This window comes from Ictidomys tridecemlineatus, chromosome 5 (genome assembly GCF_052094955.1).
Source record: "Ictidomys tridecemlineatus isolate mIctTri1 chromosome 5, mIctTri1.hap1, whole genome shotgun sequence".
NCBI lineage: Eukaryota > Metazoa > Chordata > Mammalia > Rodentia > Sciuridae > Ictidomys > Ictidomys tridecemlineatus.
In genome coordinates this window covers 120,227,071-120,241,763 of record NC_135481.1, presented here as the reverse complement: position 1 = coordinate 120,241,763, position 14,693 = coordinate 120,227,071, and the positions used below count along the sequence as shown (strand labels likewise).

The 14,693-nt window shown below is 58.7% G+C and overlaps 1 long non-coding RNA gene across 1 annotated transcript; it reads left to right on the top strand.

Moving 5' to 3' along the window:
* The first annotated feature begins 3,907 nt into the window (after positions 1 to 3,907).
* Positions 3,908 to 11,801, top strand: LOC144377951 (uncharacterized). Its single transcript, XR_013439299.1, has 4 exons — positions 3,908 to 5,309; positions 9,546 to 9,697; positions 10,210 to 10,392; positions 11,294 to 11,801. It is a non-coding gene; the product is annotated as an uncharacterized LOC144377951 (long non-coding RNA).
* Positions 11,802 to 14,693: the final 2,892 nt, after the last annotated feature.

The window sequence follows — 14,693 nt, the reverse complement described above, 5'->3', positions numbered from 1 at the left end:
GCTGCAGGTGCAGGGCTTCAGATGTCCTCCAGACCTGGGGGCCGGGAAGAGCCACCGGGGCCCCAGGATTGTGCCCTAAACCCAAGCTCTCCTTGGCCTGCCTCACATGAAGGGAGAGGCCACTTGGGACAGAGTTATGGGACAGGGGCTGGATTCTAGCCCTGCCACCCGCTGTGTGACATGGCAGTCAGTGCTTCACCTCTCTGAGCTCTGGAGTCGTCCATCTCTTAAAGGCAGACAATAACCTGGTCCAGTTTTGCTGCTGATGAGACACCATTGGCTTCATAATCCCACAGCACACCAGCAACAGAAGGGTCCCTCCCCTCCCAGGAACCCAGAGCCTTGGAGGGCTCGAGGTTAGAACGTGTCCAGATGACGACAGCTCCAGCAAGTGTTCCTGGGGGCCTTCAGCCTCCACAGAGCCTCTCTGCAAACCTTCTCTCAGGGAGAGGACTGGGGAGGGAGGGGAGGGCCTGCCCATCGGGTGGGCGCAGGACGGGATGGGCGCCTGTGTGTGCTTGCTGCCGTGGGCTGGGTGATTTATAAGGAAGGAAGTGCAGGTCTCCTAGTTCGACAGAACGAGAAGTCCAGGATCACAGGGCTGGTCACTGGCCCGGGCCTCCGTGTGCGTCATCCCATGGTGGAAAGCAGAAGGGAAGAGTGAGGGGGCCACGCTCCCTGTCAAACCATCGATCTGCTCACGAGGGCAGGTCCCTGGAGACCCAGACCCCTCTCACCAGGCCCCACGTCCCCCCACCATTGCCCTGGGGACCAGGTTTCCAACACTTGGACTTGGAGGACACATTCAGGCCCCAGCACTTGCCCCTTTGGTGGTGCTACTTAGCAGCAGAGGGACACAGGCTGGGATTCTGGTTGGGGCCAAACTGGGAGAGTCCTGGGCCGGGGCAGAGGATGAGCCTGCGTGTCCTCTGTGTTGGCGGTAGGCCTTGAGGCCCGGCCCACCTCCTGCTCCAGCCCCAGCCTCAGCCTGCCTTGGCCGGTGGTCAGGCCTGGGGATCGCTGCGGGGGTAACATAAAGTCTGTGTTTGGGATATCACCAGAAGGCAGTGACAAACGGCTCGGCACATCCAAAAACAGCTGCTGGGGCATTTTTTATCGAGGACAAAGATATTACAAATGTGTTTTCAATCCCCTTCTAAGAAAAATAAGTTTACACTAAAGAAATCTGCCCCACCCCCACCCCCAGCAGCACCCTGCCCAGGCTTTGCATGGAAAGGGCGTGGGCGGACTCCTGCTGGGTGTGGGTGAGCACAGGTGGGTGCAGGTGTGGGTGGGCTCCCGGCCGCTCAGCGTGGCCTGGGAGGAATGCCTCAGCAGTGGGCTGGCAGGGAGGGGCAGCTGCAGAGCGGAGCCCGAGGCTTCCCCTTGCCTGGGTCCATGTCTGGGGTGATCTCTGGGGTCCTCTGAGTCCTCACCTCAGTGGACCCTCCTTGGGCCCAGGAGGCCTCTGAGGGGCCACTTGAGTCTCCACGCCTGTTGTCCCACCAGCCATGGCCTCCCCTCTGCTGAGACCCACCAGGGCCTGCCCAGTGCCCGAGCTGGATGTGCGGTAAGTCCTCCCCAGGCCCCGGGAGTCCTGCAGCGGTCTCTGGCGGCTCCTCTGAAGACCTCCGAGGCCCTGCGCTAGTCAGCTTTGGCAGCAGCCCCTGTGAGGACCTGGAGGGGGCCCCGGGAGCCGACCTGGGCTTGTGGGAAGGGAGAGGGTGCAGGGGACGAGTCTTTCAGAGGTGAGGGTGGGGCAGATTTCCCTCCAGGGAAAGAGGCAGAGAGGCCAGGGCAGGAGGGAGCACTGCGAGCTGGGCCCTGGGGAGGCACACTGCAGTCCCACTGCTCCCAGCTGGGGACAGCCAGTGCACTCACGGGGCTACCCTGGCTTCCAGCAGGTTGGCCGACTCCTGTGCTCATCCCAGAGTGGCCCTCAGCACTCCCCCAGCCCCAGGTGTCTCCCTGTGACCCAGCTGCAGGCTCCGTGGTCCCACAGCCTCTCCCCGTCCCACTTTGGCCGCCCGGCCAGCCCGGCCAGCCCCGCCAGTGTGGAACCAGCCCCTCTCCTCTCCCTGACCAGACCCAGCACAGAGAGCACCAGGGAACCAATAGCAGGAGGTGGAGCAGCTGGGGACAAACAAGGAACCCCAGAGTCCGGCACCAAACCCACTGCCCCGGTGGAGAGTCTGTGGCTTGGGCCAGGCCTCTGCTGGCTCCTGGGGCAGGGGCGGGGTAGCCAGCCTAGGGTGGGGGGCCATGTTCTTGCTAATTGTGAGCCTATTTTGCTGTGCCTTGGTGAAGGTTTCCGCGGCTGCTTTAATAAGGAAATGTTTTACCACATCACATATTTCTCCTTATTAGCCTGGAAAGGTCAGGAAGCTGTGTCTTTCTGGTTTCCTGGGCAATGGGGTCTGACCTTTCCTGGTGAAGGAGGCCTGCTGCTGTCTCCGGCAGCTGCTGAGAGGGACCCACGTCGGCCTGGGCCCTTCTGCCCCTCCTGTGGCTCCCCGATGGCCTGGGACACTTCAGCCTGGCTCCCGTCTCTGCCAAGAGCTGGGTTGGACTCAGGGGCTGGGGAGGCAGGGCTCGGTGGGCTCAGGTTCTGGGGGTCCTGCTGTGGGCCTTGGAGCGGGCAGCAGAGGGGGCCTCTGCACAGGCCTCTTTCTGGGAGGGGTGCTGCAGCGTGCTCCCGACCGTGGGTCTGGATCACCTCTTCTCAAGGAGTCCTTCACCAGCTGCCCCCAGGAGTGCCCAGCCCCTGTGGGGAGGTGGAGCTTCCTAGGCAGGAATGAGAAGAGGGAGCCTCTGACCCCCAGGGCAGCAGGAGGGCAGCAGGAGGGCAGCCGGGCCTGCCTGGGGGAGCCTCACCCTCCTGTGCTCCTCTCTGGAGCTACGTGAGCTGAGCTGTCCGACTCCCATGCACAGAGGGCACAGTGAGGCTGGGCAAGGCCAAAGCCTGGCACCTTTCTGAGAACAGGGAGCTCTGACTCACGGCCCCGAGTCCTGTCTACACTGGATGCCAAGGGAAGGACTCGGCTGGGGCAGCGGTGAAGGTGCTGGCGCTGCCCTGCCAGGGCCTGGTAAACAGCGGGTGGACAGCTGGGCGGGGCTGCCCCTCCGTGATCAATGTGGTGGCTGCCGACACGAGAGGACGCTCCTCCTGTCTGTCCCCAGGCCAACACCCCAGTCTTCCTGTCTCCAGGCTCAGTGTCCCAGCCCTTCAGCTCATCCCGGGTGACAGCTCGGTCCCCTCTCTGGAGAAGCTCCTGAGAGGCAGGAGTGGCTGTCGGTGTCACCGCCCACCTGGGGGTCCCTGTCCCCGACAGGAGCCCCGCCGGCCCCTGCAGACTGGGCCACCCTCCCAGCGCCTCTCCAAGCCGCTCGCTGTTTCGGAGCCGGGACGTCTGACATGTTTTCCCAACATTTGCTTCTGATTTCAAAGTGTAAACCTGGCAAGAGGCACATGGATCCCGTCAAAGAAGGTTCCGTGTTTTTCTCCTCCTTATGTTCCTCCCGAGCGCTCTGCCTGCTCTTTGCAGGAAGAGTGCTCTGAAGTTGATCTTGGGTGGCAGTCGGAGAGCTGGCCGGGGAGCGCCAAGGGAGCGCCTGGTGAGGCCAACCCTCTGGCAGCCTGGGGTTTCCCGCGGGTTTTTCCAGAGATTCTGTGCAGACGGTGTTCCTTGGGCTCATCGGGTTTCTCGAGTCCGTGTGCACAAATCACCACATTGATCACGGAGGGGCAGCCCCGCCCAGCTGTCCACCCGCTGTTTTACCAGGCCCTGGCAGGGCAGCGCCAGCACCTTCACCGCTGCCCCAGCCGAGTCCTTCCCTCGGCATCCAGTGTAGACAGGACTCGGGGCCGTGAGTCAGAGCTCCCTGTTCTCAAAAGGTGCCAGGAAAGGAGGGTGAGAGGGCGGGGCCCAGCTCCATCTAAGGTGGCCTTGAGGTCTCGGGGCCTTCGGCCTTGCCCAGCCTCACTCTGCCCTCTGTGCATCGGAGCGGGAGCAGGGTGAGGCTCCTGAAGGGCAGAGCCTCCCTCTTCTCTCATCTACCTAGGAAGCCCGGGGGCGGAGCCCAGAGAAGTTTCTGGAATTGGAAGGTTTCCCTTTGTGCCCAGCACTGCACCCAGTAGGACCACATACTCAGCTGTCTTGTCTCCCACTTTCTATAGGGAACAAGTCCCCCTGGGCAGTCTGCTCTTCCCTTCCCGACACCTTGCCAGCTCCTGGGGACAGGCCAAGGCCACCTTCTCCCAGAAGCAGCAGAAGAATCCTACCTGGGCTCCCAGATCTTGGGGTGAAAAGTGGCAGCAGGTTCCTGGGGGTGCTGGGGACATCCCCTTCTCCAGGGTCTCTCTCCCAGCTCCTGTGCTTCCTCTTATGCCATATGTCACCGAGCTTCCCCTAAGCCAACTGTGCCCTGGGTCCAGAGCTGAGCCCCTACACCAGGCTCCCCCATGTGGCCCCCACAGCAGGGCACATGGTCAAGGGCTGGGAATGATGGGCCGATCCCAGGAGGATCCCTCATCTTGCAGACAAGGGGGAGGACCGCCTCAGGTGGGGGCTGGCACCTTTGTGGTGCCCAGGCTGGAGAGGGCTGGGCAGCTGGGCAGAACGGCTCGGCCGTGCAGCTCTGCCACCAGTTGGCTTCCAGAGTTCACAGGCAGCAGAGGCCACACCTCTCTGTGGGGGTTTGTGAGGATGGGGTTCTGGGCACTGTGAGCTCCCAGGCCACCCCCAGCTCAGAGTGGCTTGTGAGAGGTGAGGGTGGCAGGGTCCCTGCTCAGGAAGCCCAGAGTGCTGCTGTGTCTCGTGGCACACTTGCCAGGGACAGTGCCTGCCTGATGGGGCAGTGATTGGCCCTCTGCACATCCCCCATCACTGTGATCACTCCCACCTGTTTGGGACACCTGGGGCACACTGGCAGCAGATGCCACAGCCCATGGCAGGGGCCAGGCGTGTGATGCACCAGTGTGGGCAGCCGAGTGCCAAGGGGAAGTTGCTTTCACCGTCAGCGCTCACTGGGCCACCGGGCCCAGCACACTGCCAACCAGTGGTCCTCACGCCCTCCCCAGGAGCCCCTGGGCCTTCCTGAAGTGAACCCAGTGGTTTCCTGGTCCATGTTGTGATCACACATCTCCAGCTCTCCAAAATCCCACCCGCCCTCAGTTCCCCTGGACTCCAGGTGCCCAGAGCTTGCAGCTGGCAGCACACAGCTGGACCTGCAGGACCTTGGCGGAAGCCAGAGCTGGACCAGGATGCACACACCTAGGCCTGTGCTCTCTGCTCCACCTGCAGGAGATGGTGAGTGAGCCCCTGGGTCCGAGTGGGCAGGCGGAAGGGGTGGAGCTTATGGCCAGTCACTCCACGGTTGTGGGCAGCTGCCCTGGACAGGAAGGCCCTGGCTTCAGAGCCACACGGACCTCTGCCTCTGTGCCCAGTCACTCTGCACAGGAGCAAGGTCCACAGATCCCCAGGGTACAGAGGCTTCGCTGAGCTCCATCTGATCCAGGACCTCGGGTGCCCAGCGCTGCCCACATCTGACACAGGTCAACACACAGTGTTTGATGTTGAGAGAACTCACTTCTCATTCCTTTCCGGGCCTTGCCTGCTTGTGTTAGCCCAAAGCGGAGCCTTCCTGGCAGACGGGGAAGGCATCTAGCAGGGCGAGGGAGGCAGCCCACTTTTCACTGCAGTTCATTAAATCTGGACCCAGGGAGGCTTGTGGCAGCGGGAAGCTGAGTGGTTTGCAACAACAGATGACAAAATAGCATGAGCTGTTTTTAATGGTATCCTGGTAAAGCTGTGTCCCAGAGCCTGGGGCGGGTTCGTCTGGAACCCTCCTCAGGGGAGGAAGGCACGGGGAACTCTGATGTTTACAGACTCTTTTCTCCCGGTGGCTTCTGTGCCAGCGGGGCCAGCAGGCTGCGGGGCGAGGGCACTCCATTGCTCTCAGAGGCCCTCGGGTTCCTGGAGACCCTCAGAGAAGGTCTGGTCCCCGGGATGTGTCCCCGAGGTGCATTCCCACACGAGGCACTGCCTCCACCCCCTGAAGACCTCGTTCAAGGAGGCTTCCCGTTCCCCCTTCTCCATTGAGCCAGGACTAGGCAGCAGCTGGACCTGTTCCACCTCTCCGTGCCCTCCGAGGCACCAAGCCCTGGGATGGATCAGACACCAGAATCCACACAGGAATCCTGCAGCTGCCCCGAGGTCCACGTGGCCCAGCTTCCTGATGTTCCCAACCAAGTCCCCGAGGAAACATGATAACCCGTGACCCCACAGTCACGGCGCCAGAAAATGGTAGTCCTGAGACCCCGCATGGGTTCTCTAAGAATCAAACTGGTTTTCTGTTCCAATGGGACCACTCAGTTGGTAACCAGAGCGCAGGCAAAGAGATCATCTCTGTCTTACGGTGACGTGCAAATTGACTGTCCTTGAGAAGCCACGGGAATAAGATGGGATATAAGGCATTTTTTAAAAATCAAAGAGAAATTGTAAGTCCAGGATTGTACCCATGGATACAGCACGAATCTTGGCCAGGGGTCTGTCCATCAGACCAGCCCGGCCTGGTCCCACAATTTCCTCACTTAGTTGGGGGAGGACAATGGCCAGTGGTGGGAGGAGGATCTCACCCCAGGGTCCCTCACCCTCTGCAGGGGGGCATGGGTCTGTGGCATGGAGCCTGGACTTAGCCGGGGCTGCTGGTGATGAGCCACCAGATCCACACCTCGTCAGCTGAGCAGGGAGAACCACCCCATGCTGAGCCACAGAGCACGGTCCAGGGAAGATCAGAACCCAGGGAAAGTCCTGGGTCCTCAGCCCAAGCCCCGATGCCAGGTGGCCTGCCGTGACCTGAAGCCATGGGGGACATCTGTGCAGATGCCACCCACCCACAGGCCACCCTGCTCTCGGGGTCTGAGTCACATCCTACTTAGTAGCTCAGGGATGGTTTTACTTCTCAGTTAATCTTTAACAAGGTTGTTAAAGGGGGAGAAAAGCAGATGAGGTGACCCCACGGTAATGTGTTGCAGAGACAATAACACCTCTTCCCGGTTTCGCCAGGACCCCAGTGGGCCCTGGTGCTCAGAGGGTCGCTGGTGGGCCCCATTCCAGACTTGGGCTCTGTCGACTCGCCAGCGGTGGGCTTTGTCTGCTTCCTGCCTCAGATGCTGACGCGGTCCAGAGAGTCTGGGGCGTGTGAGCAGAGGTGGGGATTTGGGAAGGGAGAGTGCATGCTGGGGCCAGGTCGAGGCTCCGGGCCCTGGAGGCGAGGGGAGGGGATGGATCCACAAAGGCAGACTCTGAGGCTTGGGGAGGGTCCTGGCCCCAACTGTGCAAAGGCCCCTTCATGGTCTGATAGTGACCTATCATACCTCCTCACCTCCACCCACTGTTGCTCTGGGGCACAGGTGGTGTGAGATCCACGGTGGGGAGCAGGACACCCAGGCCCAGGGCAGTCAGGTGGCTTTCCAGGGACACGCCCTCAGCGAGGTGTGCGTGGGGAGGTCTAGGTCCAGCTTCTCTCCCTGCTGCTTCCGCCACACCCCGAGGCCTCCTGGGCCACACTGTGGCCAACATCACCCTGTTCAGCAGTGCTCATGAGTAAGTCAGAGACATCATCGCCACCTTCCTCCTCCAGCCCACGGGGCTGACCACTCCCACTGGGCTTCCTCCCAGCAGTCAACACCGGCACCACCCCGAAGCTTAGTTACTCCTTGTCTGCCTTTCCCATGATTCAGAATGTTCTGGAACTTTTCTCAGTGCTGCTTCATTTGTCTCACCAAAGCTTGTCCTTCCCATCTTTCCCACTTCTTGATCTTGGCGTTATAAGACTGTAGAAGGATCCATAGACTAAAGACCAGAAAAGCTGAGTTCTGGAACCTTCTACCAGCTGAAAGCAATATATATATTTTTTTGTACCAGAGACTGAACCCAGGGGCACTTGACCACTGAGCCCCATCCCCAGCCCTGTTTTGTATTTATTTAGAGACAGGGTCTCACTGAGTTGCTTAGCACCTGGTTTTTGCTGAGGCTGGCTTTGAACTTGTGATTCTTCTGCCTCAGCCTCCTGAGCTGCTGGGATTACAGGCTTGGGCCACTGCACCCACAGGAAAGCAATATTTTTAACAACAAAAAATATTTGCATGTTTGGGATAGTTTCACAGAAAGCTACAGTGTTCCAAAGCAGAACCCAGATTTTGGAAACCCAGGTGAGCCTCCAACTGGCTGTGGTGTGCTACCTGCACCCCATTGCCCCTCTGAGTCTGTGTCTTCTCACCTAAAACTGAAGTTTGTGGTAAAGCTTCAGCAAGATTGTGTCGTAATGAAACCAGTGCTTGGTACATGTCAGGTACATTGGCAGTGTGAGCACCTGCCCATTCTCATGAAAAGTAACTGAGACCCCAAACATCCATCCTCCCATTCATCCAACCAACCAAGCATCTATCATCCATCTATCCATCCAACCATCCATCCATTCATTCATCCATCCACCCATCTATCTATCCACCCATCCATCCCTCCATTCATCCATCCAATCCTTGGTCCTAGATGATGTCCCAGTCCTAGATTTCTGAATTCTGAGTGCAGTGCTCTTAAAACCCCCTACAGATACCTCTCAAATTCAACCTTCTCCCAAAACCAGACCTTTGCATGAGACCCTCAGAAGACCCTGGGCACTGTCTTCACAGGGCTTCTTCCTAAGCCTCAAAGGACCCTTCGCTCCTCCTGCCTCTTCCCTCCCCTCCACCCCATATACCCGCATTCCAGGGCACAGTGGTCCTGGGGTGAGGGTGGGAGAGGAGTGACTATTTTACCGGCTTCTGAGAGACGATTGGAAGAGGAAGGCCACTGCCATTTGGCCCCTGCCCCTGGTGCGGGAACAGGGGTGCCGAGCCCTGGCCTCAGACACTCCCTGGGCACCAGCTGTCATGGAGGACAAGTTTAGGTGAAGAAATGCACAAAACAAACTTGAGATGAGTTCAGAGTGTTTCTTTTTCAATTCTTGCTTTGTTTTTGAAGGTACCCAAGACCAAAGTTCTCTTCAAGATGTCAGGCTTTTCAAAAAATGATTAAAATGCATCAGATGATTAAACAGAGCTCCTTCAGACCTAATTTAGCAAACTGTAACATTTTTATCATTTTTATAAAGCCCTTTTTAATGAAAACCGTCTGTGAGGAGACCAAATATCAAGTCTGAAATCATGTTTTCTCTGTATTTGTTATCCCCGAAGATGTTATTTCCAGATTTTACAGAAATAATAAATTTCATTTAGAAGTTTGGGCCTCCGCAGCCGTGCCACACATCTCTGAATTTTCCAATTTGCAGCGCAAGAAGCTAATCCTGCTGTAATTTTTCATACTTGCCAACTCCTGACCACAGTTTCATACCTTCCTCGCCTCTTTGTAAAAGCAGTACTTGTAGCAACATTCAACCCAAGATGTTTATTTTACATGAGACCAAAAAATGTTGTTCTAATAAGCATAAACATATTTTCTCAGTGACAAAATGTTTTCATCCTGTTGCTCCTGATTTCACAGGTCACCGCATGTGGCTGTTTCCCACGAACAGCCTCCTCCATCCACTGGGTGCCAGCAGGAGGCCCACGAGCCAGCCGTGCCCGCACAGCGTGTCGTCTGCTGTGAGTTCGTCCTGTCCTGGACACCCCTGCGGTGACACCTCATTAACAGAGGTGAGACTTCAGCCCCAGGAATTAAGGCAACCATAAAACTACCTCGAAAGTGACTTCTCAGGTCTCAGGCCTATGGCCTCTCTTGGTGGCAGCCCCGATGGCCATGCTCCATGTGGGAAGCAGGGGCAGCTAGAGTTGGGGAGCCCCATGGGGTGGCCCAGGGTTATGGCCCCAGCTGGCGAGCTCATGCCTGGCACATGTCCAGGCAGAATGAAGCCTGGCAGCAAAGCCGGGGTAGCAGGGGGGCCGTGCGCCCGGCTTGGCCTCTCTGGCTTCCAAAGTCAGCCTCCAGAAGTCAGCGTGTGGCCAGGTAGTCCCTCCCGGGCTCCTCCTGGACAGCATCTGGTCAACCCAGGGAGCCTCACAGACTGGAAGAGGATTGGGCGGGGACTACGGAGCCCAGGGCCTAGAAAGGATGCCTGCTCAGAGGATCCATCTGGGCAGACACCTCACCAACAAGGTCTTGGGGACAGTCCTGCTCTGTCCCACATCCAGCTTTACTGGATTCTCAGGATCGACCGGGAAGGTGAGCTGCGACCAAGACCATCAAGAAGAGCCGGGGTCTGTGCGGTTCACCTCCCAGTGCTGCTGGCCATGGCGGGTTTGCGCCTCCTGCCGTCACACGGCTCTCAGGCATCGCTGGTGCGATTGCTCTCCATTCACGTCCAAGGCCAAATGTTCCTCAGGGCCTGGAGGTAGGGTGATCCACCCTCAGAGGGTTTTCCTGGGGTATGGGACTTTCAGAGATAAAGCCAGGAAGGTCCTGGAGAAACAGAGAGGCAGGCAGAGAGGATGCACCTCCTGGAGTGAAAAGTCACTTTCCGAGGGAGGTCATGGCGAGCATGTCTCTCCTCCCCCGTGTGTGCCCACCAGAACACTTCCTGTGTAACACCAGAAGTGTCCCCCCAGCTGCTTCCAAGGGTCAGGAAATGTTCTCCCTGCGGGAGTCAGGCAGACCAGCATGTTACTGCCCTGGTCCTGCTCAATCAGCGTCAGGGACCTGGTGCCCAGGGACGGGATGCCATGGGTAGCTGGCCAAGAGGCCAGCCCTCTCATCAGAGTGAAGATAGAGCTGCTCAGTGAGTGGCTGGTACGTGGGGACAATCCAGTCTCAGATCCTGGGCCCAGAGCCCTTTCTCCACAGCACCATGCCCAGGCCAGGCCCCAGCAAACCTCCCCACCATCTTCCCCCTAGAAATGCTGCCGACTTCCAGTTCAGCTGAGGTCACGGCAGACTCCATGCGGCTCATGTTGCGTCCAGCCGCATGCCCCCATCAGGGCAAATACCCCCAGCTGGCCCTGCCGCCAAACTGGCAATCTTCTGACCCTGTGCTGGGAAGAACAAAGGTCCGATTCAGCCTCCCGGGTGGGAAAGGGATCTCATTAAGGCCCTGGCAGCCGACATGGGGGCCCAAGTATTGTTTTTAATGGAAAACCAGAATTTACTGTTATGTGTGAGCTTCAAGGTTCTATCCAGGGGAATTAATCGGATTGCTACTGGCCTTCTGTCGTGTGGCCTTTGACTTCACATCCTCCGAGAAGTCACAGACCAGTGCCATGAAATTGGTTCATTTCTCTTTCTGTTACTTAATGAAGCTCCAGACAGCTCCCGCACGTCCGGCCTCCTCGGGGCGCCTGGGAATGACTTTCACCTGCAGCTGCCAGTCTCTGAGCGATCGCCAGCCCGCCTGCCCCTCTCCTCCCAGTGACCCTGCCTGTGCACACTGTGGGTTCATCAGAAGACAGCTCCGGTCATCACCTGCTCTTATTCAGAGGCCTCTGGACCTTCCAGAACAGTGTTCAAATACTCGGGTCCCCTGAGCTCCAGGTTTAGCCAGCTTCATCTTTTTATTGGTGCATAACACCAGGCGGAAAGGGACATGGCTGCAGGGACACATGCTGAATTTTCACCCAAGGCACGACCTCCTTCAGTTAGCCAGTCTCCAGAATGAGGAGCGGCAGCTTGCCAGGGCCACAGACCCCCCTAAGGCACTCACATTCAGACTGGCCCTCCTGCCCCAGGGTGCCCATGGCTCTGCATCCACACCATTTGGAAACCTATTTTTGCATTTTTTCACAATGAAATCATACATCCAGCTGTGTACTTTTTGTGTGTGTCCAGTTCAACAAGCTTTAAAAATGTGATCTCCCACTTCTCCAGGGCTGGGAAGCAGCGGGCCTTCTCAACCTGCCTCGACCTGCTGTGTGACCCTGTGTGGATGACTTAACATCCCTGGGCCTCTGTTCGCTCTTCTGTAAAGTGAGGACCACGGTGCTGCGTTGCAGGATGCTGTGTGGACAGGTGATGAGGAGGTAGTGAGCTGGTCCGGAGCCCTACTAGGCCCCTGCTGCAGTTGGAATCCCACGTCCTGTCTGCATCTCACCTTAAGGGACGAAGGCAGGTCTGAAAAGTGCTTCCTACCCTTGGAAACAGCTCAGAAGCCCCTGGGAAAGATCCCGAAGGCCCAGCAGCCTCCCAGGGTCCTTCGCAGACCCCCTCCTTATTTTGTAGAACCTGTTGGGTGTGGCCCCACTAAGTATTTCTGAAGCCCCCTCAATAAAGCAGGGGACATCCACTTCCTTCAAACCTCCTGCCGGACCAGGGTCCCGCCCAGGGTAAGGACAGAGACACAGCATCTCCGTGTGTCCCTGACACCCCTGTGTCAGAGGTCTGGATGGCCCAGGAGGAGGGGACACTGTCCAATACCTAGGAAGTTGCCAAAGGCTTTAGAGCTCAGCTCGGCCTGGCCGCGGGGGGCTGCGGCCCAGGGGCCGGAGCAGGAGGAGGGTCTCTGCAGTCCACCCTTCTCATGGGACCCCCCCTCCCCCAGCCAGACACTACAAAAGCCCGTTCCTCACCCACGTCCTGGAGTGGACTAAAACATACATGACGGATAACCGGAGCGTTAGGACAAAGGGAAAATGCTGGACCCTGGGGCAGGGCAAGGCTTCCCGGCAGTGGCAAAACCCAGAAGTCATAAAGGAACCAATAAGCAGCGTGAAATCACAGGCTTGGCGGGGTGAGCGACGCGGGCCCCAGGGAGGCCCAAGTCCAGGTAAATGAGGAAGTGTTCTCAGCACTTGTGATGGACAAAGGGGCCATGCCCTAAAAAGCAGGCCTCTTAGGGACTGATTGACATTGTTCCCGAGGGGAAATGGACAAAGGCCCTGAACAGGCGATTCATGGAAGAGGAGTAAAAATAGCCGCGAGCATCTGAAGAGCTTCTCGGCAGGGAATTCTGAAGCACAAAATAAAAACGAGGAGATGTGCCGTTCTTTCCGCCTCTGACACGGGCCCAAATGTTCCCTTGGACGACACGCAGGGCTGGGGGGGGGGGTGCGCAGGCGGGCGCCTGCCTGCCCAGCTGCGGCCATGTGAAGGTGCATTTGGGGACAGGGCTTTGGGGAGGGGGAGCGCTGGGTGGCGCAGACTGCCCGGGGCAGGGTCGGCACCGGTGGCAGATTCTCTTTGCCTCGCGCTCCTTGCCCCTCACAGCCCAGGCCTGCTGCCGCCCCGTGGGTGGGGAGGAGTGGTTCAGCTCCACCTTCCTCACCCTGGGGGACATTTCTGTTGTGTGTGACAGGGTCTAGACAGCCACTCTCCCTGTCCTGACACACCTGCGCGCCTCCCACATGTGCCAGGGGGTGGGAGGCAGCTTCGAGATGGTCCCAGGACTCAGGCCAGGCTTCTGTGCCCGTGCCAGCTCTCCCCAACCGTGGGAGCTGGTCCTGCTGAGCCCCTCCAGAGAGAGGGATAGGGCAGGTGTGAAGGAGGTCCCCGAAGATTGGGATCAGCCTTGAGTCTCTCTCGCTGTCCTCTTCTGCTCTGGGGAAGGAGCCGCCGTGCTCTCGATGGCCCTGTGGGGATGCCCATGTGACCAGTGACCACGGCCTGCCCAGGCCACATGGAGGGCTCAGACATGGACCTCCCACAGTTGAGCCTGCTGATGAGACCGCAGCCCCTGCAGAGCCTTCTCTGCAGCCTCCTCGCCCTACAGACCTGGCCACCAGCTGGCCACCCACATGCTGATGCCTCTGTGTTGGCTGTCCTGTCCCCAGCTTCGAAGTTCTGGGGTCATCTGTCACACAGAGATGGGTGGCCAGAACAGGAGGTCCCCAGAGAGAAAAAGGGGCAGCGACCTGCTGTGGCCTGGGCTTGTTCTGGCCTGGGAGTCACAGATGGGAACTGAGCCGGGACAGAGGGGGATTTGCCCTTAGGCCCCTGCTCCTTTGGTCAGGGGCTGGAGTCACTCCGCGGGGGGTCTCATTTTAACCCAGGGACACAGTTCGCCCAGGCTCTTTGCCTGGGGAAGACATGCTGCTGGTGGGGTGCTTTCGGAGGGGATAGCCCTTTGAACTCTGGCAAGCAGTGGCCCAGCGCAAAGGGACCAGTGGGGTAGCCTCCCACATCCCCACCTGTCCACTCACCACACTCTGTCCTTTGTCCCTGGCATCGTGCCACTCCTAAAGGGAGCAGGTAGGGCAGGCAGGACGGAGCCAGGGCTCAGAAGGGACGGAAGCGACTCAGGCCCCCTCACGATCTGCAGAGTGATGAGCAGGGCCAGCTGAGGCCTCCACAGCCCGGGCGGCTGCAGTTGCTCCTGCTGGACTCCATAACCCTCCCTAGATCTGAGACAGGAGCTGCCCGCAGAGAGTGGAGAGGCAGGCACATCCCGCTCTGGCCCTCCGCCTGAGGCTGAGGGTTCTCCCTGCTCTTTCTGTCCCGTTGGGCCCCAGTTCCAGGTGTGGAGAAACTACTGCACATCACATTCCACAGAAAGGGAAACTGGGGTTGCCAGGCAAAGTGCAGGGCCCCAGGGTAAGTTCGAACACCAGATGACGGGTGCCTTAGAGGGTGAGCGCACTCAGGCACATCTGTGTGCCCTGTGCTGAAAACCACCTGTTGTCCGTGTGAAATCCCAGCTGAACGAGGTGTCTTTTTTGCATCTGCTGATCGTCTGGAAACCCCGGGATGCGGGCCCCGGATTCCCTGGGG